At 43.3% G+C, this 18322-nt stretch overlaps 1 protein-coding gene across 4 annotated transcripts in view; it reads right to left on the bottom strand.

Annotated features, from left to right (window-relative positions):
* Positions 1–16056, bottom strand: part of DAG1 (dystroglycan 1) — a 90406-nt gene extending 74350 nt beyond the window's left edge. Inside the window, exon 1 of one of the 4 annotated variants that reach the window (XM_084839502.1) lies at positions 15845–16056. The gene's annotated coding sequence lies outside the window, so the exon portion shown is untranslated. Of the gene's footprint in view, positions 1–15407 lie in introns of all 4 variants that reach the window. The other 3 variants (XM_084839506.1, XM_084839503.1, XM_084839505.1) reach the window with 3 other exon arrangements.
* Between the last annotated feature and the right edge of the window lie 2266 nt (positions 16057–18322).

Here is an 18322-nt window from a genome sequence, read left to right as displayed (position 1 = left end):
TTTAATTAATGGGGAAGGCATACATATTCCCCTAAGATAGCCTGCTCTGGGGCCATTTAAGCGTTTTAAAAGTCAACACTGGAATCATGTTTGCTTTGGAAACAAATTGGTGCAAAGATGAGCAAGACCTGGAGTTATGTGCTCTGCAACTTACCCCAGATATCAACCGGGCCACCACATTCTGAACAGCTTGAAATTCTGGAACTGTTGAGGGGAGCCCCGCATACAGTGCATTTCACATTAATACACATTAACATCCAAAAACCCTTAAAATAGTAAGCTTTGCCTATTCGGGTTATAGTTATTTATCTCCATCAAAATCTACACAGTAAGCCCTTGCAGTTCTTCTCAAAAAACTTAGCAGCTTTCCAGATACTTCAGCTTCCGAGCAGGGCTTTCCAAACTGGCATGCTAACCAATATTTAGGATACTACAGTGGAACAACCAATATTAAGAGTTAGCAATTCAGCATGTTTGGACTAGGATGAATATGTCCACAGTGTGCACCAAATTAGAGATCAGCAGACTGGAAGAGGAAGGAAACTTATGAATGTAGAAGAAACACTAGATCTAAGGAGACAAATGGAGTACACAATAAGAGATTCCAACCAAAGCCAAAGATTACATTACAAGGAATTCTTGCAGTATGGGTTTCTACTAGAAGAATGACCAAGAGACAGAATATAAGAATCAGAAGGTAATTGCTTTTCCATTCATGGCGCTGAACAGGTACGGAAACCCAGGAAACAGGGTGTAAGCAAGGAGAGGCTTGGCCTATACCAGCTTTCATGTGAAAAGAGGAGGCAGGCATGGGCCCACCAAGACTACTGAGGTAGGGGCTAACCCTTGCTACAGCCCCACATACTATGTTTATTATTCATGTTCATGGTCTCCCCCTGTCAGTTATGGAGTGGAGAATCTGGACTGCATTTTATTCCTGTCAAAGTAGGAGGTATATCTTCCCAAAGTACAAGTTAGCTAGACTGAACTTCTCCCTCGTCCCCTCAAAAAACAAAAAACAACCCACCAATTGCTGTCTCTCCCCCAGTGCTGAATGAGGAAGCCCATTTTTCATGGATTTCTAACTTGTCAATTCCTACCTCAGGAACCAAACAGTGTGTTATTGACCTATTACATTTGCTGCCTCTACACCATGCTCTCACCCCGCAGAGTAACCAGCCCTTATACAAGCAATTTGGTCCTAGTCTTAAGATGACCCACTGTGATGTAATTTGAGAACTCCTGTTTTATGACAACAGTAGTCCCATATATTCCCAGGCATCCAGAATGAGGACATATGTAAAATGCTAAGTTATACACAGCACTACATAATAAAACCATACATTCAAGTCTTCGTGCATATATGACACAGACTTGAATGTATACCGAGGGCAGCAAAAATCCTGCATCTGGTCAGCCAGTAGTTTTTGTTGACAGTAGTTATGAATTCAGAGTACTTTTCAGTTCTATACAGGGTTGGCATGTACATGTTTTCTTCTAGCTCCTAAATATTTCATGCTGGCCCTGAGCTGACTGCAAACTATGTAATAGTTAAGACTAAACAGTACTGCATTAAGTGACATGGGTGTGTGGGGGGGACACCTCTGAAAACCATACCAACAGAAAAGACCTCCCCCACACACAAACACAATTAAGTTTCTTGACTGAAAGGAGGTTGGGTTTTTCCACAGAGATTTTTTTTTTCTTTTCCAGAGGGAAAATATGAACATAGACATTTATTTTTTGGTAAGCAAGGTTTTGGATGTTATGAGTTAGACAACCTTAAATGTTGGGTTAGCTCCACCTATAATTAACATTACCAATTTCACATACTTTTGTTATGACACTCTATTACTAAACTGTAATGAAAAACTACAGGTAATCCTTGCAATCGCTTTCATATAATTCTGACTGATTAATTATATCTTTTCACTCCATTCTCTCTTTCTCTCTCTCTCTCTCTCTCTCTCTCTCTCTCACACACACACACACACACACACACACACAGTCCCAACTAAAGATTCAACTGTTTTCCTGTTCCTTTTCACAAAGAAGCCAGTAGTTCATTCGTGCTAAAGCTAACCTCTGAAGGAACAGTAAGGTTAAGGAAGGCGTTTAGAAAATCCTTTCTACAAGCACTTGTACATGTGAAAAAAACAACCTCTGCCAAAGCATCTTGTGCAACAATTCTGTACAGTTGTCTACTTTAGTTACAGGGTGAAAATATGAGGTTTAACAGATATATGAAAATCTACAAGATCAAGTTTGTATATATGAAAACCCAGTGTAATATTTACTTCAGACAGAAATTTTTCATAGCCTCTGAAGAACTGTTGTCACCAGACGCAGGATACTGAACCACAGTAACCATTACTCAGAGCTGATATGGTAATTCACTGCTCATACTGTTAATCCGTCTACATATTTGATTGTTAAATATAAATAAATATAACTCAAAGCATCCAAGAGTAGCTCAGCATTCTGAACCAGTGTCAGGATACCCAAGTGGGTGAGGGAGAAATTAAAATTGAATCCAGACAAGACTGTAGAGAATGGTGGTCGTTTGCCAATCCCTGGCTTACATTTAAAAAAGAAAGGTACAGAAAACTGTTGAGATGCTAATTCAGCCTTCCCCAACCTGGTTGTTGTTGTTCAGTTGTTAAGTCGTGTCCGACTCTTCGTGACCTCATGGACCATAGCATGCCAGGCCTTCCTGTCTCTGCTCTCTCCCGGAGTGTGCTCAAGTTCATATTCATTGCATTGGTGATGCTATCTAGCCATCTCCTCCTCTGCCGTCCCCTTCTCCTTTTGCCTTCAGTCTTTCTCAGCATCAGGGTCTTTTCCAGGGAGTTTTCTCTTTGCATTAGGTGGCCAAAATATTTGAGCTTCAGCTTCAGTATCTGTCCTTCCAATGAGCACTCAGGGTTGATTTCCTTTAGGATGGACTGATTTGACCTCCTTGCAGTCCAGGGGACTCGTAAGAGTCTTCTCCAGCACCACAGTTCGAAAGCATCAATTCTTCGGTGCTCAGCCTTCCTTATAGTCCAGCTCTCACAGCCATACATTACTACTGGGAAAACCATAGCTTTGATTATACGAACCTTTGTCGGCAAGGTAATGTCTCTGCTTCTTACTATGCTGTCTAGGTTTGCCATAGCTTTCCTCCCAAGGAGCAAGCGACTTTTAATTTCATGGCTACAATCACCGTCTGCGGTGATCTTGGAGCCCAAGAAAGTAAAACCTGTCACTGCTTCCATTTCTTCCCCTTCTATATGCCAGGAAGTGATGGGGCCAGATGCCATGATCTTAGTTTTTTTAATGTTGAGTTTCAAACCAGCTTTTGCACTCTCCTCTTTCACCCTCAACAAGAGGCTCTTGAGATCCTCTTCGCTTTCTGCCATTAGGGTGGTATCATCTGCGTATCTAAGGTTGTTGATAATTCTCCCAGCAATCTTAATTCCAACCTCTGATTCATCCAACCCGGCATTTCTCATGATGTAGTCTGCATATAAGTTAAATAAGCAAAGCAACAATATACAGCCTTGTCGTACTCCTTTCTCAATTTTGAACCAATCGGTTGTTCCATGTCCGGTTCTTACTGTTGCTTCTTGACCCTCGTACAGGTTTCTCAGGAGACAGGTAAGGTGGTCTGGTACTCCCATCACTTTAAGAATTTGCCACAGTTTGTTGTGATCCACACAATCAAAGGCTTTAGCGTAGTCAATGAAGCAGAAATAGATGTTTTTCTGGAATTCTCTTGCTTTCTCCATGATCCAGCAAATGTTGGCGATTTGATCTCTAGTTCCTCTGCCTCTTCTAAACCCAGCCTGTACTTCCGGCAGTTCTCGGTTCACATACTGCTGAAACCTAGCTTGTAGGATTTTGAGCATAACCTTGCTGGCATGTGAAATGAGCGCAATTGTACGGTAGTTTGAACACCCTTTGGCATTGCCCTTCTTTGGAATTGGAATGTAAACGGACCTTTTCCAGTCTTGTGGCCACTGCTGAGTGTTCCAAATTTGTTGCGATATTGAGTGCAGCACTTCAACAGCATCATCTTTTAGGATTTTAAATAGCTCAGCTGGAATACTGTCATCTCCGCTAGTTTTGTTGTTACTAATGCTTCCTAAGGCCCACTTGACTTCACTCTCGAGGATGTCCGGCTCAAGTTCAGTGACCGCACTATCATGGCTATCAGGGACATTCAGATCTTCCCTGTATAGTTCTTCTGTGTATTCTTTCCACCTCTTCTTAATCTCATCTGCTTCTGTTAGGTCCCTGCCTTCTTTGTCCTTTATCATGCCTGTCTTTGCACAAAACGCTCCCTTGAGATCTCCGATTTTCTTGAAGAGATCTCTAGTCTTTCCCATTCTTTTTCCTCGATTTCTTTGCATTGGTAATTTAAGAAGGCCTTCTTGTCTCTCCTTGCTATTTTCTGGAACTCTGCATTCAGTTGGATATATCTTCCCCTTTCTCCCTTGCTTTTCGCTTCCCTTCTTTCCTCAGCTACTTGTAAAGCCTCATCAGACAGCCACTTGGCTTTCTTGCATTTCTTTTTCTTTGGGATGATTTCGTTGCTGCCTCCTGAACAATGTTACGGACCTCCGTCCATAGTTCCTCAGGCACTCTGTCTATCAGGTCTAATCCCTTAAATCTATTCCTCACCTCCACTGTATATTCATAAGGGATAAGATTTAGGTCATACCTGAATGGTTTAGTGGTTTTCCCTACGTTCTTCAATTTAAGCCAAAATTTTGCAACAAGAAGCTCATGATCTGAGCCACAGTCAGCTCCAGCTCTTGTTTTGACTGACTGTATAGAGCTTCTCCATCTTTGGCTGCAAGGGACATAATCAATCTGATTTCGATATTGACCATCTGGTGATGTCCATGTGTAGAGTCGCCTCTTGCTGTTGGAAAAGAGTGTTTGCTATGATCAGCGTGTTCTCTTGGCAAAACTCTATTAGCCTTTGTCCTGCTTCATTTTGTACACCCAGGCCATGCTTGCCTGTTATCCCAGTGATTTCTTGACTTCCTACTTTAGCATTCCAATCCCCTATGATGAAGAGGACATCTTTTTTTGGTGTTAGTTCTAGAAGGTGTTGTAGGTCTTCATAGAACTGATCAACCTCAGCTTCTTCGGCCTCAGTGGTTGGGGCATAGACTTGAATTACTGTGATGTTGAATGGTTTGCCTTGGATTCGTACTGAGATCATTCTGTCGTTTTTGAGATTGTACCGCAGTACTGCTTTTCCCACCCTTTTGTTGACTATGAGTGCTACTCCATTTCTTCTAAGGGATTCTTGCCCACAGTAGTAGATATAATGGTCACCTGAATTAAATTCGCCCATGCTTGTCCATTTTAGTTCACTGATTCCCAAGATGTCGATGCTCAATCTTGCCATCCCATGTTTGACCACCTCCAGCTTACCTTGATTCATTGATCTTACATTCCAGGTTCCTAGACAATATTGTTCTTTACAGCATTGGACTTTTTTTTCACCACCAGACACATCCACAGCTGAGTGTCCTTTCAGCTTTGGCCCAGCCGCTTCACTCTTTCTGGCGCTACTTGGAAATTCCCTCTGCTCTTCCCCAGTAGTATATTGGACACTTTCCGACCTGAGGGGCTCATCTTCCAGCATCATATCTTTTAGCCTTGTGATACGTTCCATGGGGTTTTCTTGGCAAGAATACTGGAGTGGGTTGCCATTTCCTTCTCCAGTGGACCATATTTTGTCAGAACTCCCCACCATGACCTGTCCGTCTTGGGTGGCCCTGCATGGCATAGCTTATGGCTTTGCTGAGTTACGCAAGCCCCTTCGCCACAACAAGGCAGTGATCCATGAAGCGGCCCCAACCTGGTTGTTGTTGTTCAGTCGTTCAGTCGTGTCCGACTCTTCGTGACCCCATGGACCATAGCACGCCAGGCCTTCCTGTCCTGCGCTCTCTCCCGGAGCGTGCTCAAGTTCATATTCATTGCATCCGTGATGCTATCTAGCCATCTCATCCTCTGCCGTCCCCTTCTCCTTTTGCCTTCAGTCTTTCCCAGCATCAGGGTCTTTTCCAGGGAGTTTTCTCTTCGCATTAGGTGGCCAAAATATTGGAGCTTCAGCTTCATTATCTGTCCTTCCAATGAGCACTCAGGGTTGATTTCCTTTAGGATGGACTGATTTGACCTCCTTGCAGTCCAGGGGACTCGTAAGAGTCTTCTCCAGCACCACAATTCGAAAGCATCAATTCTTCGGCGCTCAGCCTTCCTTATAGTCCAGCTCTCACAGCCATACATTACTACTGGGAAAACCATAGCTTTGATTAGACGGACCTTTGTCGGCAAGGTGATGTCTCTGCTTCTTACTATGCTGTCTAGGTTTGCCATAGCTTTCCTCCCAAGGAGCAAGCGTCTTTTAATTTCATGGCTACAGTTACCGTCTGCGGTGATCTTGGAGCCCAAGAAAGTACAATCTGTCACTGCTTCCATTTCTTCCCCTTCTATATGCCAGGAAGTGATAGGGCCAGATGACATGATCTTAGTTTTTTTAATGTTGAGTTTCAAACCAGCTTTTGCACTCTCCTCTTTCACCCTCAACAAGATGATCTGAGCCACAGTCAGCTCCAGGTCTTGTTTTTACTGACTGTATGGAGCTTCTCCATCTTTGGCTGCAAAGGACATAATCAATCTGATTTCGATATTGACCATCTGGTGACGTCCATGTGTAGAGTCGCCTCTTGTGCTGTTGGAAAAGAGTGTTTGCTATGATCAGCATGTTCTCTTGGCAAAACTCTATTAGCTTTTGTCCTGCTTCATTTTGTACACCAAGGCCATGCCTGCCTGTTATCCCGGTGATTTCTTGACTTCCTACTTTAGCATTCCAATCCCCTATGATGAAGAGGACATCTTTTTTTGGTGTTAGTTCTAGAAGGTGTTGTAGGTCTTCATAGAACCGATCAACCTCAGCTTCTTCGGCCTCAGTGGTTGGGGCATAGACTTGAATTACTGTGATGTTGAATGGTTTGCCTTGGATTCGTACTGAGATCATTCTATCATTTTTAAGATTGTACCCCAGTACTGCTTTTCCCACCCTTTTGTTGACTATGAGTGCTACTCCATTTCTTCTAAGGGATTCTTGCCCACAATAGTAGATATGATGGTCACCTGAATTAAATTCGCCCATGCCTGTCCATTTTAGTTCGCTGATTCCCAAGATGTCGATGTTCAATCTTGCCATCTCATGTTTGACCACCTCCAGCTTACCTTGATTCATTGATCTGACATTCCAGGTTCCTAAACAATATTGTTCTTTACAGCATCGGATTTTCTTTTCACCGCCAGACACATCCACAGCTGAGTGTCCTTTCGGGTTTGGCCCAGCCGCTTCACTCTTTCTGGCGCTACTTGGAAATTCCCTCTGCTCTTCCCCAGTAGCGTATTGGACACCTTCCGACCTGAGGGGCTCATCTTCCGGCGTCATCTCTTTTAGCCTTGTGATACGTTCCATGGGGTTTTCTTGGCAAGAATACTGGAGTGGGTTGCCATTTCCTTCTCCAGTGGACCACATTTTGTCAGAACCCTCTGCCATGACCTGTCCGTCTTGGGTGGCCCTGCACGGCATAGCTTATGGCTTCACTGAGTTACGCAAGCCCCTTCGCCACAACAAGGCAGTGATCCATGAAGGGACCCTCCAGATATTCTGGATTAAAACTCCCAACATCCTTCAGCATGGCAGGATACTAGGTGTTGTAGTCCAACACATCTGGAAGGCACCAGATTGGGGAAGGTTGCACTAATTAATTTTAGTAACCCAAGGAACTGTGCATGATATGCTGACAACCACTCATCTATTTCAATGGAGTTCAGGTCTTTCCCACTATGGTTGTTGGAACACCTTCAGTTTCGTTGTGACTACTTATTAGTTCCATTTCACACTGAGACATATATTTATTTCTGTGACATATATGTATTCTCCCACATACTTGTTAGGAATAATCACCTGAAAAATATTAATTATAACTTTGAAACTGCCCAGTTTGCCTAATGTTGTATTTCAATTAGCACCCATTTGTTATTACTAACTTATGAAATGGAAAAATTTCCAGGTAAAATAAAGCACTGGGAAAACTTCCATTTTGGAAATTTTTCCACCCCACATCACGAGTGCCATTCCCTGCTTTGTTGTCCAAAACAAATTCCATAATAATTATGCACTGAGTAAAGAAGTACTTTCTCCTGAATCTATTACCAATCAATTTCATTAGGTGACTTTGAATTTTAATGTTATGAGCTTCGGTTATTGGGCAATACAGAAATGAAGCAAATAAAATTAGGAGAAAATGCTACCATGCATCATTTCATAAACTGCTATTATGTCCTCCCTTCGGCACCTTTCCCAGCTCTCTTTTTTATGATTGGGAATTAGAACTGACATAGTATTCTATGGCCACACATGAAGGTATTATGAATGTTGTGCTCTATACTTACATTTGCCTTTTTGATGCCCATTTACCTAGTTGAAAGAGTTCCTCCTGCGGTTCTTCAGACTGATTTGGATGTCACGGTCTTCAATAATTTGGTATCATACAACTAGCTCACTGCTAAACTCTGACTCTGTATGAGACTGTATGAGCCTCTGCCTCCGTAGGGGACCTAATACCTTATATTATAAAGTCTCCCTATGTATTCCTACTCTCTGGTTCTTACTGTTTAATCTATTACTGATCCATAAGAGCACCAGTTCTCTTATCCCACAATTGAGTTTACTCAGGAACCTTTGGTGAATAACTGTCAAACCTTTTGGAAGTCCCAAGTATATAATGCCTACTGGATTGTGCCTATCTACATGCTTGGTGACATTTACTAAGAACTCCAAAAAGTACCTAGAGGCAAGATTTCCTTTTACAGATGCCATGTTGATTAGTTTTAGCCAAGGCTTGTTCTTCTATATCTTTAACAATTCAAGCTTTAATAATGCTTTCCACCAGTTTACCTGAGACTGGTATTAAGCTAATGAGCCAGTTTCCTGCTTTCCAGCTGGATTCGTTGAATTAAAAAAGAGCTGTTAGTCTCCTGGTCAGAAGACATATTTTTTGTATGTCTTTTGGCTTTTTAGAAACCTAGTTCTTTGTTCAAATTCTTTAAGAAATCTTAGTTGTGTGCCATCCCAACCAGGTGACATAACATAAAAGGCATGCTGGATCAGAACAAAGGCCTATCTAGTCCAGCATTCGCTTCACACAGAGGCCAACCAGTTGCCTGTGAGAAGCTCAAAAGTAGGATATGAATGCAATAGCACCTTACCACTCTTGTTACCCAGAAGCTAGTACACAGAGGCATACTGCCTCTTATACTTGAGGTAATATATAGCCATCATAACTAGTAGCAACTGATAGCCTTATCTTCCATAAATTTGTCAAAAAGTCATCCACTTCTGAGTTCTGGCTGTGGTTATTTATGCCAATATTCTTTCCATACAATCAGTTGCTTCAGTTAAAGGCATGTTCATTTTTAATTTGTCAGTTTGCCCTAGAACTTCATATCTTGTCACCACTGTCTAACCCCTATTTGACTTAGTTCTTCTAACATTCTCCCCCAAACGCCAACATTTTATTTCACTTCTTAAAAATTAGGATTAACATAAATGATACAGTCCAAGACATCTAGCCAGCTTTAGGACTGTTTATTCATGTTCCAAATATGAAAAAATCAACTTCAACATTCAGAAACTGTATTCTTACACTTGAGTACTGCAGTAATCCTACCACATTTTGGTATTGCAATCATTTCCAAGACTACATCATTTTGACCTGATACGTTACTTTTAAAATCTTCTATCTGGAGTCAAGAGTTATGGTTAACAGTTTGTCAGAATGATACCTTGAACTGGATTTAGTGATCCTAGTAATTATAATGGGAGCCTGCAAAGAACTAGCAGTGATATTCAAAGTACACATGAACCTCCCTGTTCATGTAATTACGAGGAGGGCATGGGAAAAGTAAAAATTCAAGACCTCACATGTACTGATATTTAAACTCAACAATGTGTCAATCAAGTTCACATTTAATAAGACTTGTGTGCACGAAGGCTTCTCTCCCACATTAAGAGGTTACTGAAACAAGGCCAGAGTATTTAGAGTCAAGAACGCATTCCTGGAACTTCACACTGATGCCAGAACTTCCACCGCACTTTAGACAAAGAACTATCTATTGATTGATTGCATTTATATCCTGCTTTTTTCCCTCTTGCAAGGAAGCCAAGGTGGCTTACATTATCCTCCTCCTCTCCATTTTATCCTCACAACAACTGCCCTGTGAGGCAAGTTGGGCTAAGAGTCTGTGACTAGCCCAAAGCCACCCAGTGAGCCTCCATGGCCGAGTGGAGACTAGAACTCGGATCTCCCAGTCCAACACTCTCACCACTACACCACACTGGCTCTCTACAGTACAAGAATGAGATGGAATTGAAGAAAAATATCTATGACACGGATGAAAGGGCTGGATGAGCCCAATCTCGTCTGATCTTGGAAGCAAAGCAGGGTCAGCCCTGGTTAGTACTTGAATGGAAGACCACCTGGGATTCAGGCTTCTTGCACTGAGCAGGGGGTTGGACTTGATGGTCTTGTAGGTCCCTTCCAACCCTATGATTCTATGAAATGGCTCTAAAGCTATAATCCCTATATCAGTGACAACTGGGGAAAGTGATGTGGGACAGAAAATTTTCCAAAACAATTTTTTTTCCAGTGTTTTATTCTTCTGCAGAAAATTTTCCATTTCATAAGTTCATTAGTAAAAATGAATGTATGGTACTTGCAAACACAATATTACACAACCGTGGAAGTTTCTAAGTTGTAATTAATGTTTTTCAGGTGATTACCCCTAGCATGCATATCTGTCATTGAAATACATATATCTCGGAGTGAAATGGAACTAATGAATAGTGACAGTGAAACTGAACGTGCCCCACCAGCCTCAGTGGAAGAGAGCTGAACTCTACTGAAATAGATGAGTGATTGTCAGCATATCATACACTAATTTTAAGACGCCACAGAACTGTGCATCAACAACTTTTAAGTACCCCTTTTCTTAAATGTAAACAGTGTAAATGAAGTACATGCTATTACCTTTAAACGTTTACAATTATTCCAATACAATTACATGTCTACATGACATGTAGATCACATTAAGCGTGCCTTAATTCTTCCCTTCCAATGTCAGAACGCTAAAGTACTTTTGTGTATTTGGACAAAAAATTAAAATGGGGTATCAGAAAATTTGGCGATGCAAATAACTATGCAAATTAGTCTAATTTGCATTAAAAAATATGCCAGAAAATTTTCCAGTTCAAAATCTCCCCCAAAACCTAGATCACTCCTGTCAGTCTAGATCAGAGATGCTGAACCTCAGTCCTGGTGCCAATTGTGGCCCATCTGGTGCCAAATCCTGCCCTCCAGGATTCTCCAGGTGGCCATGCCCCTTTCTCCTGGCTCCACCCCCTTTCCCCTGACCACTGATTGGTGGTTTCCCAGCTTCTGCTCAGTTTTTTCCCCTATTTTAAAAGGCTGAAATGCCTCTTTGAAGGCTTAGTTACCGCCGTAAGAGTTCTAAGCTAAAATATACTGGTATTTTGGCTCCACCACTTTTTGCCTTTGCCCTTGCCCGCCACTGGAATACAATCCCCAAGAACTTCTCTGAAACTGAATCTAGCCCTTGGGGTGGAAAAGTTTCAACACCCCTGGTATAGATGGATTATACCTTTCAGAAGTTTCCCAAACTTCTGAAAAATGTTTACTTTTTTCCCTGAACTAGAACTGGAAGTATTGTAAGCCTTACACTTGAAAATATTTACTTTTAGAATGTGTACAAGACTTACCCACGCACAGGATCACACCTTCCATTTCTGCATGGATCGGTGTTCAGGGTATGCCTCCTTACTGCATACAAAAGGCAGCCTCCTCTGAAGACGGGTAATCCTGCTGCACCCTCTGAGCTAGGAGAAACTGCATGCTCCAATTACACCTAATGCAGAGTCAGCACAGAATTGCCCGCCTTCAGCAGAGCCTAACTGGAAAGATTTAAGAGCAGATGATCATGCAGAGATGCAGCAGGCAGCCTCCGCTTTTGGTGGGTACTTTGGGCTCACAGGAGACTTTATATAACTAATTTTTCATGGTATGCTTACACCATGCTAGTGTGCACTGACACATAGTTTGGGAATTAGTGAACTACCACAATCTGTGTGTGGGTAACAGTCACCGTACTACCACACATCTTTGTTAAGAGGTAGTTTTTCTCTCTTCTCTGGTTGATACTACAGGGGCAACTGGAACAGCACCCTCAATGAGCCAGTCAGCATATTGCAAGCCACCTATACAAACTTGTCCACACTCTGAGATCGGCATCAGAGACCCTACTTGTGTTTCCAACTGTAAGAACAATTAGGCTGGTGGCACGAAGGATAAGGCCTTCTCAGTAGTGGCTCCCAACTTGTGAAACTCTGTTCCAATTGATGTCTGTCAAGCCCCATCATTACAGGCCTTCAAGCGAGCCTTAAAGACTCACCTCTTTACCTTGCACTGTAAGTGAGTTAGGACTCTACTGGTGCCATTGTGTATATGGTGCTATTTGATTTTAATTGTTAATTTCTATATTCTGTTTTATCATTGTTTTATTACGCTATATAGTTTTAAAAGTTCTGTTATATGCCACCCTGGGAGGGTTTACCCTAAAAGCTGGCTTATAATCTTTTAAATAAATAAAATGAAAAGGAGAGCACATGTAGCTTGCAACAGATGGGAGGTGGCTCCTTCTTAGAGAAGATAGGGATTCCCAATAGGGCTATATCTTACATTAGTACTATTGAGGAAGCTCCCCTTTGTTCCAGAAGAGGGGGAACATCCTTCCACAGATCAAATTCCTCCTAAATGGTTAGGAGTCTCAGATCTGTAGGATAAGGAGCTAGGGAAGTTCTCACTTTTCAACCAACAGTGGGGAACTAAAAGGTATTCTTCACCCACTCTGAATGCGAAGGGACCAAAGTCCACAACAGCTTATAGAATAATAAATCTGCTACCCTTAACAGTAGCACAAGACTACTGATTTTGCTGCAAAAGACTAGCATAGCCCCCGCCCCTGGATGTGGTCATTTAGAATTAAGCTTTTATAGGACTTACCATTATTATTTTAATAGAGCTGAATGCAAATTTCATTGTAAAAGGCTCTACTCAGGAGATATCAAATGCTCTAGCACCTTGTTTGCCATCTAAACAATTCCCCAAAAGTTGTCCCAGGAAGTGATAAGCACCTGTATCTGTTCTCTTACAGGTTAGTGTCTAGTATCAGGCATATAGTCATAAACGCATTCAAGGAAGGATCCACACATCTCAAGAGTTCATCCACTGTCTCATATTCCTATCTGAAAATCAGTAAGTGACATATGAATTGATGTGGAAGTTGTTTACAGTGTAACTTCCCACTGTGAACTATTAATGGAGAGAGAGACCACAACGGGAGATAGCCATGCTTCTCTCTGAAGGCCAAGACCTAGTTTTAAAGCTCCAGTGCACCACAACATATCTCCAACATACTTTGTGTTCTGACAAGGCTATTCCAGGTTCTCAAAAAGCAGAAGCTTTGTTAGAAAAAAGAAAGTTTCAACTATATTTTTTGTTCATACTACTTTCTTACACCACTGAACATTCAAGGCAGAGTATATTTCTTCCTGCAAGACAGGCACACAACTTTCCAACGTTTTTAAGGTTAGGAGAATAGCAGAACTACAGCAGCATTATGAAATTTCTTCTAGGGAACTCCAGCCTGGCCTTAACTGGAACTGCCTTAGAACAGCTGATCAATCTACCCAAACAAGCATTTTTAAAGGAGTGTCCTCCATCCTGCTAAACTACTTGTATAGTAGTTATGGCAATACAGTGTTCTCAGTATTATTTCCCAAGCACATACATTTAATTATTGTATGCAACTTGTCACAAAACAGTTCAATATGGTGGAAGTTACTCCCCCAGAAATCAAATCCATAAGGTGCACTTAAGCCCCAAGTGGATATGCCCTATTTAAAGTATCAGTTATATTAATTCAGTACATCCAATTCATGCAGTGAGTAAACACAGGGTATTCAGTGCACATCAGTCCAATGACCATCAGCACAGCTAGAACAAATTGCAGAACCAGTGTGGTATAAGGAAAGGGTACCTACCTTTTTCAGTGCCACTACTACATTTCCAATTGTGCACTACAACACCAAATCAGGAAAGCTGCTGTTTGAACACGTCCTAACACATTACTTCTAAATATACAGCACTTTTTTTTTATAGATTGCGCTGAATGCCTGTACTGGATTAGGCTTTTGGAATGCAGTGTTCATTTTGCATGTGGTGGAACAGCCAGCAATTACTAGTATCATGACGGCATTACCTACAAGAATAATGGTTCCAGGGCATTGCTTTACAAATCAATAGAACCTCTGGTGAATAAATTGATTTTTAACAAACTTGCATTTAACGTGTTCAGTGTCAATGATTCCTGCAGGCCTAGCTCTCCAGGGCACAGACAGCAAAGCAATGCTAACATGTAAACATGTGTCTACAGGGGAGCAATGTCTTCAACCTAGCAGTTATAAAGTTTTTAGTACTTCTAGCTGTAGTTATTAGCTGGAGATGCAAGCCAAAAAATATAGACATTTAACAGCAAAGGATTATAATTAGTGCCCTATCTAACAAGGCTGTTGCAAGGATCACCCAAAATATATACAGAACCTTTTGATCTAAAGCTCCAGTTACTGGCATAACTATTATTACCATAATCAGCCTCAAGTAATTCTATCAACTGTCACTTACTTCTTATGTGGATTCAGGGCTTTGTAAACTGACATTACTCCATTTTACAAATATAGCAGAATCATTCACAGACTTCCAAAGACCTTTCTGGGGACTTAAACACATAATATGAAAACATAAAATATCCCAGAATTCCTGGCCTAGGCCTAAAGCATCTTGCTCTTCCAACACCAGCAAATTCAAAACATTCATTCCTCAACATGGCAGGCAACCGCAGAGAGTTTTATGAGAACGGGCCTGCAACTCTCCCAAAATGGCAAAGGCACAACAGCAGCCTTCTACAGGACCTCAGTGATTTCTCTACAGCTACAGATGGCCGGTCTCCCAGTCTCAAACACATAACGGGTGCCCCGAGGCGGCCAGTTCCTACCATCCAGCAACACACGGGCCCTTCAACTGCACCCTAGTACCACCGACCCTGTCTGCCGTGGACTTCAGTGCTACACACACACACCCCAGTGCTCCAAGCGCCACAACAGCCAATTGCACCTGCTGAGCCTGTATCACACGTCCACCTGCATTCTAGTAGGAAACCAGCCACCGCCGCCACCCCGCCTACCTTACCGTCACACGCCCCTTCGGGAAGGGAGGGCAGTGGCCCAGGCCCAAGGTGAGATGCCCCCCACACGACAGCAGTGGGGAGGGGTCGGTGGAGGGGGAAACCGAGGAGGAAGAAGATTCGCGACGCGGGGGACAAAAGAGGGAGGTATCGGTGTGGGGGAGGTAGAGTCCCAAAGCCGCTCAGCCCCGACCGCTGGGGAGGCCTGGGGGCGCCCAAATCACCGGCCTGCGAGGGCCCCGCGCTGGTCCCGCAACCGCCGCGCCACCCCCCACGAAGCGTCATGGCTTACCTACTGCGGCGCGCGCGCTCTCCTCCACCCGCCAGCCCCTGCGAAGCCCGGCCCGGCCCGCCCGCGAGGAGGCCGCTCCCTCCCGGGACTCGCCGCCGGCACAGTGACCGACCAGGCGACCGAGCAAGCGCGACGGCGCGCGACACGTACCTGGGGGAGGGGCGGCGCACAGGAGCCTAGCAACCGCCGGCACGAGCGTGCCGCAACCAATCACAGAGCCTTCCCCGGCGCGAGCCGTAGCACAGCGCAGCTCGGCAGCGTCTGCCCGTTTGGCTCCCGGCAGCCCGACCCAACCCGCCGGACTCCGCCTCACGCGCACCAGCTCCCCCTGCCCAACCGCAGGACACGCCCTCTCTTGGAACGAGACCACGCCCCGTCCGGCGCACGCTCCCCTAGCCACGCCCTCGGGGAGCTGGCTATGACAGCCCCTCAAATCAAAGCATCGAGAGCCCGCCCATCATCACACTTCTTATTGGGCAAAAGGAAGAGAATTCTAGCTCCTCGTTTCCCGATTGGTCCGTCGTGAAAATTCTTGTGGGCGGGAAAAAGCTCAGGCAGCATGCCTTGCCCCACTTGCCCACCTCTGCCCTGCGCTTTTCAGGGACAAAGACCAAGAGAGAGGGCAGAGAGTGGCTCTTTTTCCCCAAGCTCATGACCCACCTAACGCTTGTTTATCAAATTAGTGGGGCTGGTGGCGTGTGCTCAAATCCCTTTAAAAGCATTACGCCTTCACTCTAGAATTAGCGGCTCTGATTGCTCAGCGGAGAGGAATGTCCTCCGCACACTCCCAGATATTCCTTGAGCTATAGCCACAACACCGCTATAGAAAAGGAGAAGCTCAGAACAAAGGCATAAAAGGTAAACGCTATACATGAAGTATTTGGAATCTTGATTACACCTAAATTTACTTGAGTTAAATTGTATAGCAAATTGTATACAGACTTGTGCAATCCTATGCGTGTTTAGGCAGAAAAAAAATCATACGATTCCCACCATGCCCCAGCCAACATGCTGGGAGTTGTAGGACTTTTTTCTACCTAAACCTTTTATAGGATTGCACCCTTACTGTTTCAGTTGTTCAGATGTTTTAATAAATTTAGATGAGCTGTGGTAGGTTACAGCCCAATTCATCAGATGCTATAAGTGGAGGCTTTGAGTCTGAAAAAAAGACAGTTAAACAGGCGGATCTGCAGCAAACATTCTATTCTCTTAAAGCGCTCTGTCTGTGCTGTATCCTCATCGGGCGTTGGCGATCACTCTGGCCCATATAAACTTATTTACTGTTGTTCGAAAGTTACCACAAAATGCACTAGAAGTCTTTATAATGTACATAGAAACTGTCGCTCCTACTGAGTCCCTGATTAACACAATCAAATGTCTTTATCTCTTCTGCACTCTCACATTCCAAGGGAGTCCCAGATTTCAGTTTCTTTAAAACTGCTACCCTGAGGTCCATGATGATTCAGGGAGGTTAAAGTATTTCTATTGATGTTCTTATGCTTGATGTCTGATTTGTGCCCATTTAATCTTTGAATTAAAGACAAAAGCATGTATTAAATGTATAATGCAACCTCCCCTGAAGGCTTAGGATGAAGAGGGTAATGAATAGCACAACAATACAATTTCACCAAACATCTCTTTTGTTCCACCAGCCCAAACAGGTTGGATCTGCAACAAACCCCAAAAATGTACAGGCTTGGATGCAGGCAAATCTTTAGTGGGAAGCAGCCCAGGAGGGGGCACTTTTTTGAACCCTTGCTGTCCAAAACCAACATGTATTGTTAAGGGAGGTCTTGGAGAATAATCCAATATATGGGAGAGCCGGTCTCTCAGGTCTGTTGGACCTAACTAATTTAGACCTTTGTAGTTTCAAACCATCACCTTGAATTGTGCCTGGGAGAGAAAAGGGATTTAATGCAGATGTTGACGCACTGGCATCTCTCTTACAAGACCCATCTCTCTTACAAGGAAAGCCTCTGCATTTTGCACCAGTTGAACCATCCTGATAATATTTTAGGAGCAGCTCAGTATGGACTATGTCATATTAGTCTTGTTTTGAGAAAACAGAGGCATGAATGACTCTGCCAGGCTCTCATTTAATACAAAGAATCAACAGTCTTCTCACCAGGTGGAGTTTCTGAAAGGCATCCCTGGCCACTAGCCATTAACCCATAACCACCCTAAGGTTGCATACTTGAGTGATGGACGGTGGTTATTCCTCACTTCTGTATGATCACACTGATTCTTGATTCTTTGCTTCCAAGCCCACACAATATGGACATCTTTGTCTGTTGATTGCTAGACATGCAAATCAATCAGAGAGGAGATTGGGGATTGGAGTAGTAGCTGAAGATATCAGGAAAGCGCTGCTTGTTCCCTAAAGCAGGAGGAAACTTTGGTATTTCCCAATATAATTCCTAAAGGGAATATACATTTGGGGTGTTCTCTCCCAGTTGCAAAGCAAAAGCAGCAGTGTTGGCACCAAAGAAAAAAACCAAAGTAAAGCAATTCCTTTCTTGCAGGAGTGCAGCACCCCCAGCCTCAGGTCACCAGAAGCCTATACCCCTTTCCACCAACTGTGGATCATTTGGTGGTTTCCCGGCTTTTGTGCAATTTTCCCCCATGCTC

This window comes from Heloderma suspectum, chromosome 2, assembly GCF_057233095.1.
Source record: "Heloderma suspectum isolate Gila_16-S chromosome 2, 16-S_ref, whole genome shotgun sequence".
Classification (NCBI taxonomy): domain Eukaryota; kingdom Metazoa; phylum Chordata; class Lepidosauria; order Squamata; family Helodermatidae; genus Heloderma; species Heloderma suspectum.
The sequence above is the reverse complement of the archived record's forward strand: the minus strand, read 5'-3'. Positions and strand labels throughout refer to the sequence as shown.